The sequence below is a fragment of the Anomaloglossus baeobatrachus genome, chromosome 4 (assembly GCF_048569485.1).
Source record: "Anomaloglossus baeobatrachus isolate aAnoBae1 chromosome 4, aAnoBae1.hap1, whole genome shotgun sequence".
NCBI lineage: Eukaryota > Metazoa > Chordata > Amphibia > Anura > Aromobatidae > Anomaloglossus > Anomaloglossus baeobatrachus.
The window spans coordinates 258,157,449-258,167,399 of NC_134356.1; positions in this window are offsets into that span (position 1 = coordinate 258,157,449).

Consider the following 9,951-nt stretch of genomic DNA (forward strand, 5'->3'; position numbering starts at 1 on the left):
CTAGACAAATACTGAAGTATGAATCAGGTCTACGGGATCAAAAGCACTGTGTTGAGAGCATACGTCTTCCTTACAAATTGCTATTCTTTAGAGTTAACAGAATCTTCAAAAATAAGATTAATGTAATAAGTTACCAAGTACGGTGATCCCTCCCAGAGAAAAAATGTTTGCTGGAAAATTACTAGGTTCTGATAATATAAAGATAAATATATACGAAACAGACATATAATCTGTACAATATCATTAAGGGAATGCTAAGAAATACTATATATGGAAATTGCAGGAGAAAGACAAGGGAAGCAGGACAGACATCATTTTAACGTGAGAATATCTGCATAGCATTAAGTGACAGAATGACCATTTTCTCTATGTAAATATAAAAGCTTTTATTAGAGGCTACATGGGATAAAATGTATAATTTTAAATACTATATTATGGCAATAATTCTTTATATACATCCTTTATCTATAAACAATGCATAGTTTAGCCATGTTATTGGGTTTTGTCTCTTGTAAGCTCATGTTTCCATCAATGAATTTAAAATTATTTTCCTGTAGTCCAGAATGCTTCATTTTATTTTTCAGTCTTCATTTCCCAGCCTAATATGTTCCAGCAGGGCCAGCATCAGGGCATTAGAACCATGACTGGTGTACCAGGCCCGGTGAAGGAGGAGGGCCCGGGGTAATTACTTAGCTGTTTTAAACCTCGGCAGAGGAGCCTGGCGGTGTCGCTTTGGTCACTACAACTGCTTGGTTGCAGGCGAAGCCCTTTCCAGGGAATCGCATGCAAATTACCCATGTGTGCTGAAGGCAAGGTGAGTGGAGCAGAGCAGAGTGCAGGTGCATCATCCCTCTTCTCAGTGCACAGCACTATGATGAGGTCATCACTCTACGACCTCACACACTGTCTGCAGCAGGTAACAGAGTGGCGGAGGTTGCAAGAACACGGGCAGCAGCCAGCCGGGACAGGTAATCACTCGGTGAGCTAAAAACGATTGCTGGGAATGGTAGGGGGGGCGGCTGACCCCAACCCCCCGCTAACCCAAGCCCCTGACTTGCTTCAGCTGGATGCGCGGAGGGTGCACAATCCAGCTGAAATCCTTCATCACTCAGAGAGGATGCCATGCAACGTGGGAGCCGAGGAAGGTGAGTAAAATTGTTTTTTGTTTTTTCTGTAAATATGTCAGGAAGCGGCCATGTATGCCAGGAGAATGAAATATATACCAGGAAGGGGACAGAGCTCATGTGACGCCCTGGACTAGCCAGGTAGTCACAGACAGGCCCTTGCACAAACACCAGTCCCCTAAAAAGGTAACAGCAGCCAACCTAAAAACCCTGAGTCACCCCTCTCAGGCTTTGACGTTCACACCTGGGGGCGGAGCCAGGTGGTTGGCCATGCCCGCCGAGGAGTTCGGATAGCCTGAGGCGGGAAAAACAAGTAGATGAAGTTAGGGAGGAGAGGAGAGTAGTCGAGAAGGAGAAAACGTCTGTCGGGGATCTGGGTCATAGCCCAGATACCCTGTGGCCAGGAGGCAGATGGTGGTTGCCTCCTGCAGGGGCCGGGAAGACGACTGGTGGAACCATAAGGGACCGGGACAAGGTAGTGGCCCGCCGGTACCGAACCGGGGAACCAACTGGAAACTGGAGTACCAGGAGGGGTACTCAGACCCAGAACAAGGCCCAGAAACCACTGGACCAAGTCAAATTCACTGATTGGGGTCTGGACCTTAGGTTCTTTCCCACCCAAGTCACGACTGAAGACAACAGCCCAACGAGGGGGATAGAAAGCCACCACTTAGGCAGAGAGATCCCACGGGGCAGCGTCAGCGGGCAAACGGGCTCTCCCGACACACACACACACACAAAGCCAGGGAGCGGACTCCCATCGCGGAAGTGCAGGCAGTCAAAATCCACAAAACGAGGTGCAGGAGAAAGGCGGGAACCACCAAACCGGGTGGGGGACCAGACGCAGCCGGCTGCGGGCACCGACCACCATCTTTTTGGTTTAGCAGAGACTACGGTGTATCTGTCATAGTTAGTACAACAGTGCCCTCGGGCCGCGCACCGCCCTGCATCGCACCAATGCACCCGCACCCCCACATCCTAATCCCCAACAACCGGGCCCCGGGACTATCAACCCCCTACCCACGGAGGGGGTCAACACCTTGATGCGCAACACCGTCCCCGGGAGCCTAGTCAACGGCAGCGGTGGTGTCCACACTCACCAACACCCGTGGGTGGCGTCACGAACTTAAACCCAAAACCACGGCTCCAGCCGTGAATCTCCCCACCGAAACCCCTCACGTAGCACCAGCCTCCCTTTAGAGCGACTTGACCCCCGGGCCCGGAGGCGCTCGAGCCAACCACCAACGAGCCCCGATCCGAGCGGCTCGGCTGCGGCCGAGCCCCGGGGCAGTACACTCAGGAAAGGATATATATACCATATATATACCCAGATGGGGACATATATAACAGAAGAGGCCCAGGATTGGTACATATGTGACGCCCTGGCAAAACCAGGTAGTCACAGAGCTTGTACAAATCTCTCAGGTACAAGACTCTATCCTCCTTGGCTTACCAACACAAAACTCACACCCAGGTGCACAACACCAGCCAGTAAAGCCTAGTCACCCCCCATGACAATAAGGACACACCAGTGGGTGAGACCAGTCGGATGGGAGCGCCCACTTAGGGGTCCTGAGGTGTCAGGGGAGGGAACACAGTAGTCGAGTCTGGACAGTTGAAGTGGAAGAGTGTGAAGTGTCAGCGGAGTCAGGGATTGGGGCCCCTGGACTACTGGACTAGGTGGCAGACGGCAAGCAGGACCACAGGCGATGGAGATCCAGTCGTGAGGGACCTTAAGTGGACCAGGGCCGGGTTGTAGCCCGCCGGTGCCGACAGCGGGAATCCGGTCTGGAGGCTATGCACAGTCGGGGTGCCTGGACCCTAGGGCGAGGAAGATTTCAAGCCCCTTGTCAATTGACCAGTCGGGGACAAGGTTCCAGGCCTTGTTCCACAGTAAGCCCAGAGAGTGAAACGAAAATCCAAGGCGGGGGATAGGGTGTCTGCTAGAACCCACAGAGATCTCAAGGGTCAGATTTCGCAGGCCACAGCTCCCAACATACAAAGTACCGAGAGTGGACTTCCCCGTTTCAAGCGGAGTCGTCCCATTGAAGACACAAATACTGAGTGCAGGAGGAAGGGACCCCGGAGGCAACCGGTCACTGGTGGTTTGGTTTACCACTGGACTCTGTGTGCAATTCTTTGGAACTGTGAGTATACCATTCATTCCCCGTCCAACCCTGCATGACAGTCTCCGTGCCACCACCACTCCCGTTTACCTGGGCACCGGGACTACACCTCCCCTACCCGTGGAGGGGATTCCATCCTGCTGCCCGGCTCCATCGGCCCCGGGCGTCCCATCACTAGGCAGCGGCGTTGCTACCAACTCTCAGCGCAACCCACGGGTGGCATCACTGACAAACTATTCCCCTGTAAATATTCCCCTTCCTACGGTTGTGAGGAGGACCGCTGTACGAGCCCGGGTCCGGCTAACACTAGAGCCACAGTAACGAACCCGGATCCGAGCAGCCCCTGCAGCGGCCCGGCCCCCGTCCGCAACACATATATACCAGGAGAACATACTGTATATACCAGGAAGTGGATAGAGCCCAGGAGGGAATATATATACACCAGGATGGAGACAAATAAATCCGGATGTGGACATATATACCAGGAGACGCCAAGGATGGGTACACATATACCAGAAGGATGACATATATGCTAGGAAAGTCGCAAATAAACCAGGATAGGGACATTTATACCAGTATGGGCCAAGGAGAGGGACATATACACTGTATGCAGATTAATTAGTCAAGTTGTATTTTAGAGGATTTTTTTTACTATTGATCAACAACTATGTTCTCAATCAACCCAAAAGACTCATAAATATCAAAGCTTTATATTTTTGGAAGTTGGAGTGGGGATTTTTTTTAGATTTGGCTATCTTATGAGGATATCTGTTTGTGCAGGTAACTATTACAGTACAGAATTATTAGGCAACTTAATAAAAAGAAAATATATTCCCATCTCACTTATTTATTTTCACCAGGTAAACAAATATAACTGCACAAAATTTAGAAATAAAAATTTCTGACATGCAAAAACAAAACCCAAAACATTAGTGACCAATATAGCCACCTTTCCTTATGGTGACACTCAACAGCCTACCATCCATAGATTCTGTCAGTTGCTTGATCTGTTTTATCTTATGTTTCTTGTTCAAAGGTGGTCGTTTTTCAGCCTTCCTTACCTTGGCCATGTCCAGGAGTGTGGCACACCTTGTGCTTTTTGATACTCCAGTAACATTGCAGCTCTGAAATATGGCCAAACTGGTGGCAAATGGCATCTTGGCAGATTCACGCTTGATTTTCCTCAATTCGTGAGTAGTTATTTTGCGCCTTTTTTGTCCAACACGCTTCTTGCGACCCTGTTGGCTATTTGCCATGAAACGCTTGATTGTTTGGTGATCACGCTTCAAAAGTTTGGCAATTTCAAGACTGCTGCATCCCTCCGCAAGACATCTTACAATTTTGGACTTTTCAGAGCCCGTCAAATCTCTCTTCTGACCCATTTTTCCAAAGGTAAGGAAGTTGCCTAATAATTAAGCACACCTTTTATAGGGTGTTGATGTCATTACACCACACCCCTCCTCATTACAGAGATGCACGTCACCTGATTTACTTACCGTATTTTTCGGACTATAAGACGCACCGGACTATAAGACGCACCCTGGTTTTAGAGGAGGAAAATAGGAAAATAAAACTTTAAGCAAAAAAATGTGGTCATGACACACTTATGGGGCGAGGATCTGCTGCTGACACTGTTATGGGGGTAATGTCCCCAAATTCTCTACTAAGGTACCCCATCCTAGTAATGATCCTCCTGCCTTGTATATGTTCCTGCTATAAACCCCCATCCTGCTCATATACCCCCATCCTGCTCATATACCCCCATCCTGCTCATATACCCCTATCCTGCTCATATTCCCCCATCCTGTTCATATACCCCCATCCTGTTCATATACACCCCATCCTGTTCATATACCCCCCATCCAACCTGCTCATATACTCCCATCCTGTTCATATACCCCATCCTGTTCATATACCCCTCATCCATCCTGCTCATATACTCCCATCCTGTTCATATACCCCCATCCTGTTCATATACCCCCATCCTGTTCATATACCCCCCATCCATCCTGCTCATATACTCCCATCCTGCTATATGCCCCCATCGTGCTCATATACCATCCTGGTATATGGCCTGTATCCTATAGCTCAGAGAAAAAAAAAACAAACGTTTATACTCACCTTTTCCTCACTCCCTGCAGCCGATCATCTTCCTCTCTGCACCACTGACGTGTGTGTGTGTGTGTGTGTGTGTGGCCGTTCCCCTGCAGCACGCGATGTCTTCCTGTCTGTGCCGATCAGCTGATCAGCACAGATCAGCTGACCGGCACTCCACACACGGGGACGGGTGAGTACACTGATTCACTGCACCCCGCGCTGATGATGACGTGCGGTGGGCAGTGAATACAGCCGCACATGATCACTCCAGGCTGTAATTGCCAGGAGTGATCATGCAGACCGGCTCTTTACTATGCGCGTGTCCCCGCTCGTCCTCCCACCCACCTGTCAGCGCCGGCTTCTGCGCTGAGAAATGGGCGGGAGGATGGGCGTGCATATGTAATGAGCGGGCCCACGTGGTCACAGCAGGCTGCTAAAGCCTGCTCGTGCCCCCGATGACCCGCTCCACCGCAGCACCTCATTCCCCGCAGCCACAGTCAGACCATAAGACGCACCCCCAACTTTCCCCCAACATTTGGGGGAAAAAAAGTGCGTCTTATGGTCCGAAAAATACGGTAATTGGTAGTTGGCTCTCAAGCCTATACAGCTTGGAGTAGTAAAACATGTAAAAAAATTATCATGTGATCAAAATACTCATTTGCCTAATAATTCTGCACATGGTGTATACTAGGAGGATATTATACAGAGAGGTAGTGTTTGTGTGTGTTTGTGTGTGTGGGGGGGAAATATACAGAGGGGCAGTGTGTGTGTGAGGATATATATATAAAGAGGAGCAGTCTGTGTGAGAGATATACAGAGGGGCAGTGTGTGTAGGGGTATATTATAAAGAGGGGCAGCTTTGTGGGGATAGTATACAGAGGGGCAGTGTGTGGGGGAATAATATACAGAGGAGCAGTTTGTGGGAGATATTATACAGAAGGGCAGTGTATGTAGGGGAATATTATACAGAATAGCAGTGTCTGAGGGGATATACAGAGAGGCAGTGTGTGTGGGGGGATATTATACAGAGAAGCAGTGTGCGTGGGGGAATATTATACAGTAGAACAGTGTGTGGGAGATATTATAGAGATGATCAGTGTGTGTGGGGGGGCATATTATAGAGAGGAGCAGTGTGTGTGTGTGTGTGTGTGTGTGTGTGGACATTATACAGCAGAGCAGTGTGTGTGGGGGGATATTATACAGAGAAGCAGTGTGTATGAGGGACATTATACAAAGAAGCAGTGTGGGGGGGATATTATACAGAGAAGCAGTGTGTGTGTGAGGGATATTATACAGAGGGGCAGTGTACATGTTGGGATATACAGAGGGGCAATGTGTGTGGGGGGATATTATACAGAGGAGCAGTATGTGAGGGGTATATTATACATAAGAGCAGTGTGTGGGAGATATTATACAGATGGGCAGTGTGTGTTGGGGATATACAGAGGAGCAGTGTGTGTGGGGGAATATACAGAGAAGCAGTGTGTGAGGGGGATATTATACAGAGAGGCAGTGTGTGTGGGGTATATTATACAGAGGAGTGACTTGCCCGCCCCAGGGCCTTAGATGACTCGGTGTCGGACCGGACTAGTCCGGGGTAGTGAGCGGTGGCAGGGCCCGACTCTGTGACCCTGGCGGGGTCAATTCTCAATGTGGCGGTATGGGAGAGATCATGATAATAAAGTTTATAGTATATTCTTGACGCCACCTGTGGTAATTTGCAGCTATGGAGCCGCAGCTGCTGGAAGGGATCTCCGGGGCTTATGTTATGGCAGCAGCTGAGGTGTTTCTTGCTCTCCACAGGTAGAGCAGGTACACGGGCAACCTTTGGTGCTTGGTAAAGTCTATGGTGTTTGTAGATGAAGTGCAGGATTAAGTAGACGACACAGGGCTTGCAGTTAAGATCTTTATTTAGTGGTCAGTCTCAATCCGGCAGCTGTCCGGTCACCCACGGTATGCCAGGATCCGCCGTCAGGGACCTCTGCAATTCCGGATAGGTCAAGGGTCAGTACCGGTGCACCCCTCTATGTGTTCTTTCTGACTGTCTCCTTAGCGCCAAGCTGTATTAGGTTGTCTTGCGCCTCCACCACAGGGCCTGTACAAAGGAGGCTGACCTCAGTCGTATCTTGCTCTCCTTCACCGGTGATCTGTGGTGGTGGTTATAGCCTTGGGTGTCTGCAACAATCTCCCAGGCCTTCGGTTTCACTAAAAGGACTGTCTTTCTTTCAGTCTAGGACCATCCCTGTGTGCAGCCAGATCCCTCCACCCGATCTTTCTAGTGGAAAAGGTCACGGGACAATTGCCCTTCCGTGTACCCTGGAACCCTTCTGTCTTTTCTCCTCAGAAAGCTGTCCTCTCCTGCCAGCCCACCTCCTCTCTCCTCTACTCCTTCACTCTCTCTGAGGTAAACTGGAACTAGCTGGTTCCCCTCCCCACTCCCTGACTCCTCCCACACCCTTCTATGGTAGTCTCCACCCCCTTCTGGCCAGTGAATGGGACTTAAGGACCCATAACCAGGTATACTGGTCGCTGCTCTCAGCATTAATGAAGTGCCTGCCTTAAACCCTGACCCGGTGTGTGCACTACCAATTGGTGTGTGCAGGTTTTGTCTGTGAATCGGTAAATGACCCCATTCTTACCCGGGATGGGATACCACACCTCTGGCTGGGGTGCAGTACCTCTGTGGTGACGAAAGCCTTAGGGGCGCCACAGGAGCTGTGTATGTGGGGGATATTATACAGAGGAGCAGTGTGTGGTGGGATATTATACAGATGTGTAGTGTGTGGGAGATATACAGAGGAGCAGTGTGTTTGGGGGATATTATACAGAGGAGCAGTATATGGGGGATATTATACAAAGGAGCAGTGTATGTGGGGGATATTACACTAATGAGCAGTGAATGTAGGGAGATATACAGAATAGCAGTGTGTGGGGTAATATACAGAGGGGCAGTTTGTGTAGGGGATATTATACAGAGGAGCAGTGTGTGTGTGGGACATTATACAGAAAAGCAGTTTGTGGGGAATATACAGAGGACCAGTATGTGTGGGGGATATTATAGAGAGGATCAATGTGTGTGTGTGTGTGTGTGTGTGTGTGTGTGTGTGTGTGTGTGTGATATTATACAGAGGAACACTGTATGGGGGGATATTTTACAGAGGAGCAGTGTGTGAGGTGATATTACACAAAGGAACAGTGTGTGTGGAGAGATGTTATACAGAGGAGAAGTGTGTATGAGGGTACATTATACAGAGTGGGGGAATAATGAACAGGAGAACAGGAGTAAAGTGCAAAAAATAGACAAAATTTATTGAATACACAACAAGACATAAAATTCATTAAAATAGAGCACTACCAGTATGTCCTGGGGATGCCAATGTAGAATAGACCAGTATAAATGGCCAAAAACAGAGCAAAATACGTGCAAGTCGCAGTCTATAGAGATGTGGCTACAGCTGGCCTAAGCAAATCACAAATATTGGGAACATACCCAATAACCAGGGAACTGTTGAATGGAAAATAAATAGAGGTCAAATCAAACCGTGATTGCCCACCATGTCAGGGTGGGGAATCATGGTGATATCACTGGCTGCGCTGCAAATAATCATAGAACAATAGCAGGGAATGAAATACATAGCTATATAGCACAAGTGTGTCATTACGATGTATTCCCTTACCTAAAGTGCTGAAGTGCAAGTTACACAAATGCCGGACAGCCAGGCGTAGACACAGACAGTTCCTATAGGGTAGGAAAGGGCATCCTCAGGTGTCAAAAGGTCTCATCCAACGCGCGTTTCGCGGGGATAGCTTTGTCAAGGTGGAAAACCAAGGTAATAGCCCCATGACCTGCCTAGCGACTATATATACCCCTTCTCATCTGAACTCCAACAGCTGGGTGGCCGGAAGTGGCGTGACAACAGGAAGTAATGTTGCTTGGCAACAGACTTCTGTCACCATTATGCCTCAAAGTGATTCCGAGTGCATATAATCTACAGGTCCGTAGCATATCTAGACTGATCCTGGTCAAAACGCTAGTAATTAAAGCAGGATACAGCAAGGATCCAACCCTGGCATGTATCGTTACAAAGACGCGCTTCCTGATGTAAACAACAGGAAGTCGTCAGCATAGAAGGAGGGTCCAATGACCGCTATGCATGCTGGTATATGGTAACTACGGACGCTGTTCCGGATCGTTGCCGGAAATCGTCATAGAAAAGGGGGCGGGAAGGTCTCACGTGTTCGCTGTAAACGTCGGTAACTAAGGACGCAATAAGCGTGCTGTGGTGAGGCAGGAAGTCGTCATAGTCCTGGAGTTAGAACCACCCTATCACTAGGTGAGTGACGCACGGATCATCACAATAGTGATCCATGTACGGGCATATGGGGGTCATAACAGTAAAGGGGTAGACAAAGAAGACATCATATGACCATTATAGACACATCCTATCCCACGGAGCCGCCTCTCCGTCCCCGGCTAGTACAAATACTAGAATAGAGCGCACATCCCTATCAAAGTAGTCCATGCCGTATTGGGTAACCAAACTGGGCAAAGAAAAGTGCTGCTGTTTAGAAAGTAGTGATGTAATGATCAAAAAATGCACATT